The sequence below is a fragment of the Oryctolagus cuniculus genome, chromosome 8 (assembly GCF_964237555.1).
Source record: "Oryctolagus cuniculus chromosome 8, mOryCun1.1, whole genome shotgun sequence".
In the NCBI taxonomy this organism is placed as follows: domain Eukaryota; kingdom Metazoa; phylum Chordata; class Mammalia; order Lagomorpha; family Leporidae; genus Oryctolagus; species Oryctolagus cuniculus.
The window spans coordinates 26462724-26479915 of NC_091439.1; the positions used below are offsets into that span (position 1 = coordinate 26462724).

General features: G+C 37.8%; 1 pseudogene; it reads right to left on the minus strand.

Moving 5' to 3' along the window:
* The window catches only part of LOC100349010 (L-lactate dehydrogenase B chain-like), a 102663-nt pseudogene that overhangs the window by 81132 nt on the left and 4339 nt on the right, over positions 1–17192 (minus strand).

The following is a 17192-nucleotide window of genomic DNA, read 5'->3' on the forward strand; positions in this document are numbered from 1 at the left end:
ACCTGAAGCAAACAAAATAAAAAAGATCACTTTGTACTTCCATTACCATTTAAAGAAAATATTTATTTTTATGTACTCAAAGGGCAGAGAGAGAGAGAGAATCCTCCACCTACTGATTCACTCCCCAAATGCTCCCAACAGCAGGGCTGGGTCAGGCCAAAGACAAGAGACCAGAACTCCATCCAGTTTTGCCATGTGGGTGGCAGGGGCTCAGGACTTGAGATCAGAAGAAGAGGAGCCTGGATTAGAACTGGCCCCCCAGTGCAGATGCCATCTTCCCAGTGAGGCTTAACCAACTGTGCCACAACACTAGCCCTTTCATTTCCTTTTGAAATCAAATAAAAATGTACAATCAATACAATCATGTATATGCGTGTTAGCGGTAGAACTGGTATGGAGCTGGTGGAAAGAAGAACATGAATTGGGAAGAAATTTTGAAAGAAAGATAGGATATTAGGCATATCTAGAATGGGAAGTTCCAGTCCCACTTGGTAATGCCAATTTAAGACTGAATATATTTTTCTTAGCATTAGTTTGTCGAGATAACACTTCACTTAGAGCTTTAATTAAGAATGTGAGTGGCAGAACAGGCTAAATTAGAGTCTTCCCAGACCTGTGGTACAGGTCAGATGTTCAATCCATGTGCTTTGAGATCCATCCTAAGAAAACGTATCCTTAGATGAGTACAGCTTGAGGTGTGAAACCTGGACACAGATATTCGAAAATAAAGTGCTGGGCATATGTGAGCCTTGGGATAATTTAGGATGGAGGAGATGAGAATAAAGCAGATTAGGGCATAAATGAGCCAAGGAACTGCCAACAGATCAGCTAGAAAGGGAGTCTTTTTAAGGTTTAGGAACACCTCGTATGGGCAATAACCACCAACTAGTAGAAGCAGCTCACCCAGTACCCTAGATCATACCTCGGGAGAATTTTCTGTTGGTTTGCTGCTCTCATGTGTTCTGATGACATTGCACTCTAAACTCCTGATTACTTGAGTAAAATTTTCCTCTGTAATTTCTACTTCTGTAAACAGATTACTCATTTTTTTAAAGATTTATTTATTTATTTGCAAGTCAGAGATACGCAGAGAGAGGAGAGACAGAAAGATGGAGATATAGAGGTCTTTCATTTGCTGTTTCACTCCCCAGTTGGCTGCAATGGTTGGAAATGTGCTGATCTGAAGCCAGGAGCCAGGAGCTTCTTCTGGGTCTCCCACGTGGGTGCAGGGGCCCAACAATTTGGGCCATCTTATACTGCTTTCCCAGGCCATAGTAGAGAGCTGAATCAGAAGTAAAGTAGCCAAGACTTGAACTGGTGCCCAAATGGGATGCTGGCACTTTAGGCAGTGGCTTTACTGGCTATGCCACAGCACCGACATCCAGACTACTTGTTTTTGCCTTAAAGACCTGTCTCTATCTTATTCCATTTCTTGGTCTCTTTTATCTGGTCAATACTCACATGTGTACATTTCTGCAAGGAGATCCTCTTTCCTAATTTTATTTTATTGTTATATTTTTACAAAACCACATAATTGCTTAACTTGCTTGTTTCTAGGCCATGCCTGGACCTGGTGCTTCCTTTACATTTCTGTCAAACTAGCCACGTATTTTGCCATTCTCCATTTCCTGAATTTACATTTTAAGTTAAATTTTGTTCCAGCAGATGTTGACTTAATCTTGTTCTTATTGTGTTAGGTTGGTGTAACCAGGTATGCGGCAAGGGGGTTAATTACAGAACAAATTAAAGAAAAGGAAAGAGATTGGTTATTGGGGAAAAGTTAGAAATAAGGCTTGAGGGATCTGATGGATCCAGTTATACCCAATTGGCACCATATCTAAGTTATTTCCAGTGACTTCAGCAAAGAAGATTGGGTGCCCCAGATCACTGGTACATGATGAGAAACACTGATACAAGTTCAGGCATAGATAGAATAGCTAGATAGATGATAGATTACAGGGGAGAAACATCCAGCTGTGTATATGGCATGGTGATGGATGATACAAGTAAATCGTGCATGGATATGATGGGACTGAAATATATTCTGTGTAGTTGGGATTAGCATCTTTAATAAAGCAGAAACAAGACAAAACAAAACAAAATAGCATTAACCTAGACAATAATGATATTTAATTTTCTGTTATAAACTAATTCTAGAGGTACTTGCAGTGGCCTATTGTAGTGGCTTCGTGATATCATTAGTGGCACAAATGCCAATCTTTCTGCTCCAAAAACTCAGCCACATAGTTTCTACTTGATTAACATAGATCCTAGAGCTCCAGATGTTTTTTCTGCATTCCAGGACAACAGTAATAGGCAGCAGAGGAGGTCCAAACCATGTGGTCATTTTCTCCCTGCTTTAGAAGGGGCTCACTGATAGAATGGTCATACAGTGCAAACATACTGTGCAGAAATAACGGGAACTGTAGTCCTTTTAACGGGTGGCAAAACCCAAGCTAAAAATTCTTGTTTTTTAGCAAAGAAGAAGAGTAGAATGGATTTTAGGAGACAAATAGGAACCTCTTCTTAGGCCTTACTTTACTGCTTTTCAACCTATATGACTTGACCAGAGAGTTAGTTTTATGGTGTCTTTTTATGACTTAATTTGAGTGAGGGTTGAGTTGTACAATTATGACTAGTTTTTAAATCTCACTTTAGTTTAATGAGTGTTCTTGAACACCATATTTACAAAATCCTGGGAATATAAATAAGATTTGATTCCTGCCTATGCAGTGCTTACAGTACACTGGAAGATTGGGAGAATAAATAAATTAATAGCTCTTGGGTGATATGATAAACCCAATGATAGATGTGGAAATGGTATATAAATACTTGCTAACTCATGGATTTATTTATAAGAAAAATCTTACAATGGTGTACATTTACATTTTGTCATTTCCTTGCAAGTTGTCCTTTATAAAGATAAAATGTGCAACAGGAAAATTTTAAAAGAATGCAGAAATATATACATCAAGTCTTGTAAGTTTTCTCTCGGCAATTTTCAGCATTCATTTGTAATTGAAGATGATAGGTATTGTTTTTCTTACATTTGATTGAAGAAATGCCTTTTCAGACTGCTCTTGGCAAGTCTCAGGGTAGTGTGTGCCTTAGCTTATCAACATAACAGTTTCAGTTATAAATGATTAGGCTTTCTGTCCCCAGGAATTTGCTAAACAATAAAATGACCCCTCAGTTTCAGTATTCACACCAAATAATGAGAAGATAATTTCATGAATTTGTTAAATGCTTGACATGCTGGTGTTTTCTTGTTAAAATCACTAAATGGCTTCAACTCTTTATGATTGTATACACTTCCTCCAGGTATCATTAAAATATGATTTGAACTCACATCTATCATCACAAAAATTATTGTACAGAAGTAAATTCATACTAAGAAAGCAATAGAAATCTAACTCAGAGAACTTAATGTGCGTGCCTCCCTTTGCCTGTTGCCTTAGCTCCAAACCACTGTGAATGTTGTGAGCAGCTGTTTTTGCTCATATTTATTGGTATTTAGAAGAAAGCCATGATTCTGAAAAATTTAAAGTATTCCAATGTAGTTTTCATTACTCATATATTCTATCTGACCATTTTGGAAATCAGAAAAATAAAAGAAAAATTGTATAAGCACCATCACAAAGTTTCTTACTTCTAAAGTAAGGTGCATTAGACCATTTAAAAAAAAAAACTATCAACATCAGATATTACAGGAAACTGAAAAATGAAAGAAAATTGGAAGAATCTAAAGTCTTATTTCTAGTTGCATTTTTGAAATTCAAATCTTCGCATATTATTCAAATTATATATTTTGTTTGTTTCTGGAGTCAATATTTTCCTCACTCAAAATACATTGCAGCTTTTTGCCTTGTTTTAAAACTTTTCTGTGATGTGTAACACACATAAGAAAAGCAAACAAAACGTATATGAATTGTTACAAAGTATCAAGGTCAAGAAACAGGACACTATTCTCACTCAGATGCCTGCTTTGTGACCCTCCAAATCAATATTATGTCCTTCTATCCAAAATATAACTGCTAATCTGACTTCCCAAATTGCAGTATAATTTTTTGGTTGTGAACGCTATATTAATAGAATCATGTACCATGTATTTTTCGGTTTCCCTCCCTTGCCTCAGTATTAAGTGTGAGATTAACCTATGCTGTTCTGATTGCTGGGGACCACTTGCTTTCATTATTTTATGTACCCCAATATATGACTATGACAGTTACTGAGAATTCTCAGCTCTTAACTCTTCAAATATTACTCTTTTCTCTTCAATTACATATATGATAGACTCTGTCACCTCTTGATTGTGACCTTTATGTCTTCAATACTCATTTCTGTAAATTCCATTAGTTCTCCTCTTCATGTTTTAGGTTGCCTATTTCCTTATCACTTGACTTCAAGCTAACTCTTTCTTCAGTTGCATTATTGTGCTGTTTAACCTGTACTTTACAGTTTTCTTATTACAATTTTATTTTAATATTTCTGTTGATTATCTTTATGGTTCCTAGGATTTTGCCAAAATTCTTTGTCATGCCTTTTATTTTCTCGAACTTAAGTAGCATGCTTGTTTAAATTTTCTTATGTTTACCTGGATTCTCTGAGGATCTCTTCCTACTGTTGTACTGTTTTGTTGTTTTTATTAGTGTTGTTTTTGTTCAAGTTAACCAGTCTGTTTTTGTGCCTATTTGTTGTTGAATATGTTATATTTGTTATGAAAATCTCTAGAAATAACTTAGAGCTTAACATATAATGATCTTTATTCAGAGAAGATTTACCTTGGCTTCTGGCAAGTGAGTAGCAAATCCAGCAATCCTAGATCATTGGAACACATTGATTGTGTTTTTGGAAGACTTCAGGCTCAGTGAGGACTGCTGTTTCCTGTATATTCTTATCTCTAAGCTTTAACCTTCAGGTTCCGAATCTGAGGCCCAAAATATTTACCAGGGCTCTGGATTCTAAACATTTTCCCCTTTGCCTCACAAGTAAGTCCAAAGCTCTACTCTGCCTCTGGCTCCTTGGATAGTAATTCTTAAATCAGTGGATTCCCTAGGAGAAGGACAGTCTGAATAGGATACCACTTGCATCCTATTCAACTGCATGGGGTAAAACAGTGTAATAGCATTTCAGAATAGTGTTAATTTGAAATCTCTCATGTAACATTGTCCAGACTTATAATAACTTCCTTAGCCACATGAAACTGCCTCTTTATTCCCCAGATCTTGTCCTTGAAATTTGTAACTACTTTGGTAGGTCTTTGAGATCTTCAAACAGATTTGTAAAATGGTTAGCCCTAGTAGTTTTAGTTGGTCTTAGGAAAAAAGTTGAATTTTTTATTTGATAAGTTTTTACTGAAAGTAGAATTGATAAATACATTTTATAATAATAATACCTTTAAATGAGGCAGAATCCTTATAAATAGAGAGAACACACATGTAATATGAATAAAGACACTGTAATAGATTGATATTATGAACTATTAAATTAAACACTGACTATATTTTGGGGAATACTAATGTTATTTTTATTTATTTACTTACTATAAGACATTGTAAGATAAAAATGAAGACTATGGACTCTGGATTCATAGCCCACCTATGAAACTCTCTATTTTTGTGACCTCAAGCATGTATTTTGTTTTTTTTGTAGGCTTGTTTCTTTCTCAGTAAATCAAAGATAATCAATATCCTTACTTAGAGATTCGCTATGAATGGTAAATTAAATAATTCATTCAAATACTTACAATGATTCCTACCCATTATATATGTGATGAAGTGTTGACTATTATTATTGTCTTAAAATTAGGAGTTATTTTATAATACTTTGTTTGCGTATCAATTCTTTTCCAGAGTTATTATTGAATTAAAAAACAGGTAGTGACTATTTAATAGAAAAAACTGATCACTCAGTGGTAATATTCAGTTAAATGGGATAGAAAAGTATAAATGTTTTTGGAATTATGGAACTCTCATATCTCTTACATAGTGTCTTAAATATTTATAAAGTATTGCCTCAGCTGCTTGATTTAGTCAGGGCATTTGACAACTGGATATTTTCTATACCTCTCATATACTCAAATTATTGTCTGATAATCATGAAGAACATCATGTAAATATACTTGAAAATCTTGTTCCTTGCTAACCATGAGGGTTTTCTTGTAAGATTTAGCTTCTATGTATATTTTGACTTTTCAAGGGAAAAATCTAACTGTAATTATTTCTGCTTCCATATTACCACAAAATGAAAAAAGAATTAAGAAAAGGCTCAGAAAAAGGTGATTATAGCAAATATAACAAAATGTTATATACTAAACTAAATTTTTCTCACATGTTAAGCTATAAATGGTATTATATCTGCCTGATAATTTATGTGACTCATAGACTGGTAATATATCACTGCATTTATTCATTTAGTTTTAGGTAAACTAGTGACACAAAAGTATGTTTATTTATTCATTATTTTATGTGTGTGATTAATTTAAGTCCTCTTGCTTTTCAGGTGAAACAATTCATGTTGATAATAACCAAATATTCTGAATATTGCAGAGATGATGTAGACTAGTGAGACCACCAAAATATCAGTAAATATTAATTACTAATAGTTATTAAAATATCTTCCCTAATTTCAAATTCTACAAAAATCTATAATTTTTAAAAATGATTTTGGAATATTTTAAATAGAACTACTGTGTTTGGACAATAATTTGCATTTAAGCATAATGTTAGAAAAGTTGATATTAAAACAAGCAAGTTTAGGTAGATTTTCAACACTGAATTTAGGAAGGTAAGAAATGAATGGAAGGGCTGGCATTGTGGCTTAGTGGGATAAGCTGCTGCCTGCAGCACTGGCATCCCATATGGGTATTGATTTAAGTACCAGTTCCAATCCAGTTCCCTGATAATGTGTCTAGGAAAGCAGTGGAGGAGGACCCAACTGTTTGGGTCTCTGCATCCATGTGGGACACAAGGAAGAAGTTCGTGGCTCCTGGCTTCGACCTCTCTCAGCCTTGGCTTGTGGCCATTTGGGGAGTGTATAAGCAGATGGAAGAGCTCTCTCTGCCTTGCCCTCTCTGTGTGTCTGTCTTTCAAATAAGTAAAATAAATCTTTAAAACAAAAAAGAATTGAATGGAAAACTAGCAAAAAAAATGCAGTCCTTAATTGATTGTTTTCTCTCCTTTCTCAGAAGGAGAAAATTTAAAATTTTCTACATGGCAAAATGCAACATAAAACATAAATATATGAAAAAACTTGTGAGAAACTGCTTGCAAGACATATGGTATAATAAATGTAATTATCTCTAGAATCAGAAAGCTCCTTCAAGTTGAGAAAATTAATGGAAGAATTACTTGGTACAAAACTGAAAAAAAAAAAACACAAAAACAGGCAAGAAACAGAAATGGAAGTGAAAATGGAAAATAAATTTTGGAAAATAAATGTTAGAAAAATTATTAATCTGAAATAAATTCAAATTAAATATCAATACTATTCCATTTCTACCCATAAGAATATCCAAAATTAGAGAACTGACAACATTTAGTTATTTAAAGAGTGAAAAAAGTGAGTCTGTATGCACTGTTCTTGGAAGTCAAATTTTCAATGTTTTTTTTTTTTCCTAAAGATTTATTTTATTTATTTGAAAGGCAGAGTTACTGACAGAGAGAGAGAGAGGGAAAACAGAGAGGCCTTCCATCTGCTGATCCACTTTCCAAATGGCTGCAATGGCCAGGGATGGACCATGCCAAAGGCAGGAGCCAGGAGCTTCTTCCAGGTTTCCTACTTGGGTGTGGGTGCCCAAGCACTTGGGCTCTCTTCTGGTTTCCCAGGCGCATTAGCAACTCAAACCTGTGCCCATATGGGATGCCAGCGTTGCAGGTGGTGGCTTAACCTACTATGCTACCATCCAACCACGCCACATTTTTTTTTCTTAAGATTTATTTACTTATTTGAAAGGCAGAGTTACAGAGAGGGAGAGAGAGAGAGAGACCCCAGCTTTTTAAATGTGATCTTAGAATACCTACTAAAATCAAGAATACACATTCCATTTGACATAGCAGCACATTGTTTGGGAATCTACCTTAAAGGTGAATGTTAGCCTCATGTGCAAGGGTGTTTGGAAAAGGCTGTGTGAATCAGCATTGTGTTCTGTGACAAAACTGGGAAACAAACTTAAATGCTTAGTAACAGAGAAATGTCAAAGACATTATGGTTCAGTTCCTGTCCAAACTGTACTGTTTTATATAATTGATAATTTGGGAGTGTAAAAGAAATACTTGTTCTGAAGGATAGAAGTGGGTAGCATACAGTAACATTAAAGAGCTGTGATTTCTGTGGTTATATTACTTCTCTCAGGCTCCTGGTGTAGGTAAATTATCTTGTTCATTTCCTTTTGGAAAATGCAATGGGATACTGTTAAGAAATTAATTTCCAAATCTACTTATTTCTCTTCTTTCCAATTTATTTTCATATTGTTCTCAGACCTAGATGATTTTTATTTCCATGTCAATGTTACCAGTTTTCTATGGCTGCTATGAGAAGTCATCTCCACACAACACAATTGTATCATCTTAATAGTTCTGGGGCTCAGAATTCCAAAACCCGTGTCACTGGTCTAAAATCCAGATCTTGGGAGGGCTGCATTCCTGTTACCCTCCTTTTGCAGCTTCTACAGGCTGCCGAGTGCTCCTTGGCTTTTGGCCTCATTTCATCTTCAAAGCCAGCAATGACCATTCTAATTTCTGTGGCGTGTTCTGACAGTGACTGACAGTGAGTCTTCTGCCTCCCTCTTCCATATGCAGGAACATTTGTGATGAACTGGACTACCCTGGAAATGTATGATAACTTTCACATTTTAAAGTCAGCTCATTATGAGACTGACCTTATTACATCTGCACACTGAATTACCCTTTGCCATGTAAGCTAGTATATTCACAGATTCTGAGAATTAGGATGTAAACATCTCTTTGGGACCATGATTCTGTCTACTACATTGTGTTATACAAGAATGAAATTGATTAGGACCTATCAGAAAGACAGCCAATCTTTCAAGAAAAATTAATATCTCCACCAGTACTTTGTATGCTATTGATTTTAATTTTACTCCGAGTTAAATAAAATGTGTATATATATATATATATATATATATATTTAGCAACAGGAATATATACATTATCTTTGAAATTTAGATATCCAAACATTTTCATAGACCCCAATTATAGAATTATTCATTTTAGCAATTATTCCTGAATTATCATTGTCCCTTTTTAAACAGTTTATAGTATAAAAATACATCCTTTTTCACTGTTCACTCAAGAAAGGGGATATGCTTGTTTTTTAAGTAAAAAGAGTAATTTAATTCAAAAGTAATAACTACTTTCTCTAAACTACATTTTGTTGGCAATGAAGTCTTTAAGGTTTGTCTCTCAAGTCTGCAGTGTTGCTTATCCCCTCATCTGATCAGTAGTTACTCTGCAGCAAGGTTACTGAGGTGGCCATGGTATGTTTCTTCAGGCAACACCATATGCAAGATTTAGAAGTCAACATCACTTCAGATTACTTTGTACTCTCAAAGAAGGGCATGTCCAACTCCCTAATCTTCTCTGTTGCAATAAATAAATAGAAATAAATAGATAAGGAACTTCCATATTGCTCTATTTACATGACTCATGATTGCACTTGGATATGATTTACACTCTTCAGCAATCTTAGGGGTCTTGTTTATATAAACTTGCGGTAGGATAGTACAAGGGGGAAGTGCAATAATCCAGCAGTCATGGCACATGTGATATTTCTCCTTAGATCATTTTGCTTCATTTTCCTAATTTGCAGAATGCCTACTAATGACATTTACTTCACATAAACTTCCAGGTCCAGATTTAAAGATCTCCTTTTGTAAAACAAATAAATAAATATTGTATTTTTAAAATCTGTCTGAAGGTTAGAAAGACAAGGAGACAGAGAAAGAGACAGACATTTCATTCATTGGTTTACTCCCCTTATGCCCACAACAGATGGGGCTAAGCCAGGACAAATCAAGGAACTAGGAACTCAATCCAGACTTCCTACATGAGTGGCAGGGACCCAAGTCCTTGAGCCACCACCTGCTGTCTTGCAGGTTGGACATTAGCAGGAAGATGGCTGGGATGTGGAGCTGGGACTTGAATACAGATACTCCAACATGAGTGGCAGGTATTGCAAGCAGTGTCTTAAGTCTTAACTGCTACACCAAATGCTCACCTTTAACGTTTTTTTTTTTTTCTGATACATTGTTCTTGTTAATGTAATATTAATACAAAGGGAACAGAGTCAATGTAGTTCACAGATGCAATTCTAGGAATATAATTTCTCCCAGCCACTCTCTTTTTCTCTTTTCTTTCCTTCATTTCCCTCCCTCCCTCTCTCCCTCCCTCCCTCCCTGTCTCCCTTCCTTTCTCTCTCTCTCTTTTTCTCTATCTTCTTTCTTTTTTTCCTTCCCCACAGGATACCTCTGAGCACTTGTCTTTAAGGGTGGTATTGTTGCAGTTTCATGGAAAAAAACAAGGGAGCTTTTCTTTGAATTGGTGCTTTTCCAATGTGGGCTCATGGGTGGGAATCTTTGCTTCATCAGCCTTCTTGGAGCATGGGGGAGAAAGTGTGTCTCTTACCACATGTTGTTTCTTGGACCTTTGGACCCCAGAACCTCATATCTACTCATACATGTTTTCCTCCAAGATTTGTAGTTTTATTCTTTCTGTAATCCCTGGGGACTCATTCTGTTTGCTTTCCTCTGTCAAGTTGCCATTGCTCACTGGGTACCTAAAAGAACATCCCTGCACAAAGGAGGCTGACAAATGGAATGTAATCCTTCTTCATAGTAGGCACCCATTCATTAACTCATTAATTCATTTTCTTGTTTAACTCACAACTTGCCGATTTTTAACTTCTTTTTTTTAAGATTTATTTACTTATTTGAAAGTCAGAGTTACACAGAGAGAGGAGAGGCAGAGAGAGAGAGAGAGAGAGAGAGAGAGGTCCTCCATCTGACGGTTCACTCCCCAGTTGGCTGCAATGGCTGGAGCTGAGCTGATCCAAAGCCAGGAGCCAGGAGCCTCCTCTGGGTCTCCCATGTGGGTGCAGGGGCCCAAGGACTTGGACCATCACCCACTGCTTTCCCAGGCCACAGCAGAGAGCTGGATCAGAAGAAGAGCAACCGGGTCTCGAACTGGTGCCCATATGGGATGCCAGTGCTCCAGGCCAGGGCATTAACCCACTGCACCACAGCACCGGCCCCCAATTTTTTTTTAACTTCTTTGGAGTGGCTTACTGTCTCACAATGCTCCACCTTAAAGAACTTCAATACCTCAAGCAGGGGGAGTGCCATGAAAGCATCCCATGCATTAGTCTGGGTTGCCTTTCCTTTCTGCTGTACAGACATGGGTTTCTTCTTCTGTTAAAGGCTGCATTCTCAGAGAAGACTTTTCTGACCACTGTGTGAAGGCCAGTTTATCTCTAGTCTTAAAAACGCAGCCTTCCATATTAGTTTTTGTTTTCTAGTAGAATCCTATCACTTCACGAGCAAAATAAATCTTGATTTTGTATCAGATACTTTAGTACTCACTCAAGGAAGCAGGGCCTTCCTGCCTAGTTTACTATCTCAAGACTCTAGAGCCATCACATTAATGAGATTCCAAGTAACTCCTACCTGGGATCCTCACAATTGTGGTTTTAAATGTTTTATCCATTTATCTCTTTAGTGACTTTGGCCCTCTTTTCCTTTTCCCAGATTAACTTTGTTAACTTCAGGAAAGTAGTAGGGGTCTTAAGGTCTGCTCTAGATGCCATAATAAAATACCATAGACTGGGTGGCTTAAACAACAAACATTTATTTCTGCCAGTTCTGGAAGCACAAAAGTTCAAATGCAAGATGCTAACACATTTGGTTGTTGCTGTAGGCTCTCATACTGGCTTGCAGATGACTACCTTCTTGCTGTGTCTTTCACGAGGGCACTGCTTTCATAATGGGCTCCACCCTCACAGCCTCATCCAACCTGATTACCTTCCAAAGGCCTCATCTTCTGATATCATCATATGAGGGGTTAGGGATTCCACATCTGAATTTTGAAAAGACTCAAACTTAGTCTGTTTTATGCTGCTATAACTTAATAGCATAAGCTGGGTAATCTGCAATGAACAGAAATGTATTGGCTCATGGTTTTGGAAGATGCAAAATCCAAAAGCAAGTTTCTGGAATCTGATGAGTGGCTTCTTGATGTGTCATCTTGTGCCAGAAGGCAAGAGAGCAAGAGAGGGGGAGCCAGGGGAATGGCACTGTGGAGTAGTGGGCTAAGCCTCCGTATGCAGCACCGGCATCCCATATGGGTGCCAGTTCTAGTCCCAGCTGCTCCTCTTCCTATCCAGCTCTCTGCTATGGCCTGGGAAAGCAGTGGAAGATGGCCCAAGTGCTTGGGCCTATGTCAGAAGTCCCTGGCATGGGATCGCCCTAGCTCTAGTCGTTGCAGCCATTTGAGGAGTGGAAGACCTTTCTCTTTGTCTCTCCTTCACTTGAGTGTCCATAACTCTACTTCTCAAATACATAAATATATACATTAAAAAAAGAGAGGGAGGGGACTGAAGTCATAATTTTATAGCAAAACAATTCATATGATAACAGCATTAATCAATCCATGAGGGTGGAGCTCTCATGGTCTAATTTCCTCCTGTTAGTCTTCGTCTCCCATCAGTGCTAACATCGTTGCTTTGGGGATTAACTTTTCAACACATGTGTTTTCGGGGACACAGCAAACCACAGTTCACATATCCCAGCTGTGATGGTAGGCTTCCCTTATTATTCTTGTAGATTGTACCTGCCTTCAGAAACATTAACTATGGCTATAGCAATGACTTCTGTCTGTTAACCCTGGTTGTGAATTCTGCTACCTCAGGTTACGGTCTGAGCATCTTTCTAGAGAAAGGTTTCTAACCTTAACATATATGCAGAGAAGTTATTTTCCTTGCTCTCTGATATATCTGTAGACATTTTATGCCTGCAGTCCTTCCTGGTCTTTTTCACAGCTTTCTGCGTACAGCATTTTTAGTACATGCTATTCTACAGAGCAGAATGGGAGAGACTTTCTTTTTCATATGAGGTATCTCTGTGACCCATTTGAACCAGGTCTCAAAAATTGCTTTCCGAACAGGTCTTCAAAGAAGGAGGTACCTTTCTCTGAAGGAAGGAGAGAACCTCCACTTTGACTATGACCTTGTCTAAACAAGATAAGAATCGGAGAACTCAGAGGGCTTCCATAGCCTTGGAAACTCATGACTGGAGCATAGGGAGACTACTGATGCCATAGACAGGAGTGTCAATTGGTAAAGTCAACAACAGGAGTCACTGTGCACTTACTCCTCATGTAGGATCTCTGTCCTTAATGTGCTGTGTATTGAGATTTAATGCTATAACGAGTACTCAAACAATATATTTCACTCTGTGTTTCTATGGGGGTGCAAACTGTTGAAATCTTTACTTAATGTATACTAAACTGATCCTCTGTGAAAAAAAAAAAAAAAAGAAATTATCAACTCCCAACTTGACTCTCACTGGGATTAAACATGACAATAGGTCTGATCTGATTTCATCATCATTTAAAAAAAATCATCTATTATTTTTCACTTTATGTTTCTGTGTGGGAGCAAACTGTTGAAATCCTTACTTAATGTATACTAAGCTGATCTTCTGTATATTAAGATAATCAAAAATGAATCTTGATGTGAATGGAAGGGGAGAGGGAGTGGGAAAGGGGAGGGTAGTGGGTGGGAGGGACGGTATGTGGGGGAAGCCATTGTAATCCATAAATCGTACTTTGGAAATTTATATTCATTAAATAAAAGTTAAAAAAATTGCTTTCCATGGGGCATGTCCAAAGTTCACTGCAGATCAGTGCCTTCCTGCTTTTCATAGAAAGTTGAACGCTAGAAGCTACTCTGTCCGTTCTGTTAGATGAACCCCTTTCTCTGTTAGCATGTTCAAACACTCCAGGGAGGGATACCAGGTTGTAAGACTTGGGCTACTCTTGTACAGTATTTCCCTTCCTTCCTTAGGATGAGACTCAGGTTTTGAATTTAAAAAACAGTATCTGAGTTGGTGTTTAAGTATCATTTTCTAGACACTCACTTTTGTGAGAGGTCTCTGGAGGCTACAGAGGAATTGGCGTCCTCCACAAGCCCTATTATAGGAGCATTCATGAGCAGCTTGAACGTCTCGTCAAGCACTTCAAATCTGTACGGAGCTTTGCAGAAAAGCTGTAGAGGCCTCTCTGAGGCCGTGTCTGGGCTCTCTGGTGTTTCTGAAAGCTGCACTGATCTCGACGTTAACGCGTTGGCTTCTGTCCTCAATGAATGTCAGGGCTATTATTTCAAAAGACTCATCGTGCCTGTTTCTGGGGATGGTAGTTATTACTCTGCCAATGGAGATACCCCATATTAATGAAAACTTGGGATTGTATTTGGCTATCATGCTCTGGACATTTAACTGTGATACTGGGAAAGCTTGAAACTGGTGGGGCACAAAAACATCAAGCTGCCCTACATTAATGTGATTTAATCTCCCTTTTATGTGATTTATGGCAGAACTAGAACTTTCTTGTCACTTCTGAATAGAAAAAAGTGCAGTCTGGTCTAGAACAGTTTAGAATTTCAATCTCATTACTGATGTAAAACTCTTCTCCTCTTCTCCCCTCTCTAATCAGCTGTGAATGCTATGACAGAGTAGGGTCGGGGAAAGCTCTACCCCTGAGACACTGTTGTCTTCCTCTTGGATTCAGAAAAATGGAAAAGCAAAAACTAAAATAAATGTTGCCCAGTTATATTCAAATTTCACATTTGAAATTTGCAATTTTTTTAGTGCAAGTAAATTCCAAATATTGCGTGCTATTTACTTGTGTGTTGATTTTTTAATTTATTTTACATTCGAATTTAAGTGGGTGTAGGCTGGTGCTATGGCACAGCAGGTTAACGCCCTGGCCTGAAGTGCCAGCGTCCCACATGGACACCGGTTCTAGTCCTGGCTAGTCCTCTTCTAATCCAGTTCTCTGCTATGGCCTGAGAAAGCAGTAGAAGATGGCCCTTTGGCCCCTGCACCCGTATGGGAGACCTGGAAGAAGCTCCTGGTTTCTGGCTTCAGATCGGCACAGTTCTGGCCGTTGAGGCCATCTGGGCAGTGAACCAGCAGATGGAAGACCTCTCTCTCTGTCTCTACCTCTCTCTGTAACTGTGTCTTTCAAATAAATAAATAAATCTTTAAAAGAAAAAAAAAACAAATTTAAGTGGGCATAATTTATCCGGTAACCCTACAGTTACAGCCTCTGAACTTTCCAGGTGTTAGAATAAGAATTAGTTCTTCTTTAAATGTCTGGTAGAATTCAGCAGTGAATCCATCTGGTCCTGGGCTTTTCTTTGTTGGGATGGCCTTTATTACTGTTTCAATTTCTGTCTCAGTTATGGGTCTGTTTAGGTTTTCTATGTCTTCCTGGTTCAATTTAGGTAGGTTGCATGTGTCCAGGAATCTATCCATTTCTGATAGGTTTCCCTGTTTGCTGGCATACAAGTCCTTGTAGTAATTTCTGATGATTCGTTTTATTTCTGTGGTGTCTGTTGTTACGTTTCCTTTTTCATCTCTGATTTTATTGATTTGGGTCTTTTCTCTTCTTTTTTTAGTTAGTTGGGCCAATGGGGTGTCAATTTTGTTTATTTTTTCAAAAAACAAGCTCCTCGATTGGCTGATTTTTTGTAATGTTTTTTTTTTTGGATTCAATCCTGTTGATTTCTTCTCTGATTTTAATTATTTCTCTTCTCCTACTAGATTTGGGTCTGGTTTGCTGTAGATTTTCTAGATCCTTGATGAGTTGAAAGCTCATCTGTTTGGTGCCTTTCCAATTTCTTGATGTAGGCACCTATTGATAAAAACTTTCCTCAACACTGCTTTTGCTGTGTCCCATAAGTTTTGGTATGTTGTACTGTTATCCTCATTTACTTCCAGAAAATTTTTGATTTCTCTTTTAATTTCTTCTATGACCCATTGTTCATTCAGGAGCATGTTGTTCAATCTCCATGTGTTTGTGTATGCTCTAGGGATTCCTGAGTTGCTAATTTCCAACTTCATTCCTTTATGGTCTGAGAAGCTGCATGGTATGATTCTAATTCTTTTGAATTTGCTGAGACTTGCTTTATGGCCTAGTATGTGGTCAATCCTAGAGAAGGGTCCATGTACTGCTGAGAAGAATGTAAATGCTTTAAGTGTAGGATGAAAAGTTCTGTAGATATCTGCTAGATCCATTTGGGCAATAGTGTTGTTTAAATCTACTGTCTGCTTGTTGATCTTCTGTCCTGTTGATCTGTCTATTTCTGAGAGCGGAGTATTGAAGTCCCCAGTACTATTATATTGGGGTCTAAGTCTCCCTTTAAGTCCCTTAACAAATCTTTTAAATAAACCGGTGCCATGTAATTAGGTGCATATAAATTGATAATCGTTACATCTTCCTATTGAATTGATCCCTTAATCATTATATAGTGCCCCTCTTTGTCTCTCCTAACAGTTTTTGTGGTAAAGTTTATGTTGTCCGATATTAAGATGGCTACACCCACTCTTTTTTCATTTCTGTTGGCATGGTATATCTTTTTCCAGCCTTTCACTTTCAGTCTGTATGGATCTTTGTTGGAAAGATGTGTTTCTTGAAAGCAGCAAATAGATGGGTTTTGTTCCTTAACCCAATCAGCCAATCGATGTCTTTAAACTGGACAGTTCAGGCCATTAACGTTCAATGTGACTAATGATAAGTGGTAACTTTGCCCTGCCATTTGCCAAAGATATTTTCTAATATATGCTTTGAATTCCCTGTGATCTTATGCTGTGAGGTTTCCTTCCTTTCCTTTACCTTCTTTCATATTGATGACAGTGTTTCTGTGTGCAACACATCTTTTTTTTTTTTTTTTTTTTTTGACAGGCAGAGTGGACAGTGAGAGAGAGAGAGACAGAGAGAAAGGTCTTCCTTTGCCATTGGTTCACCCTCCAATGGCCGCTGCGGCCAGCGTGCTGCGGCTGGCGCACCGCGCTGATCCGATGGCAGGAGCCAGGTACTTATCCTGGTCTCCCGTGGGGTGCAGGGCCCAAGGACTTGGGCCATCCTCCACTGCACTCCCTGGCCACAGCACAGAGCTGT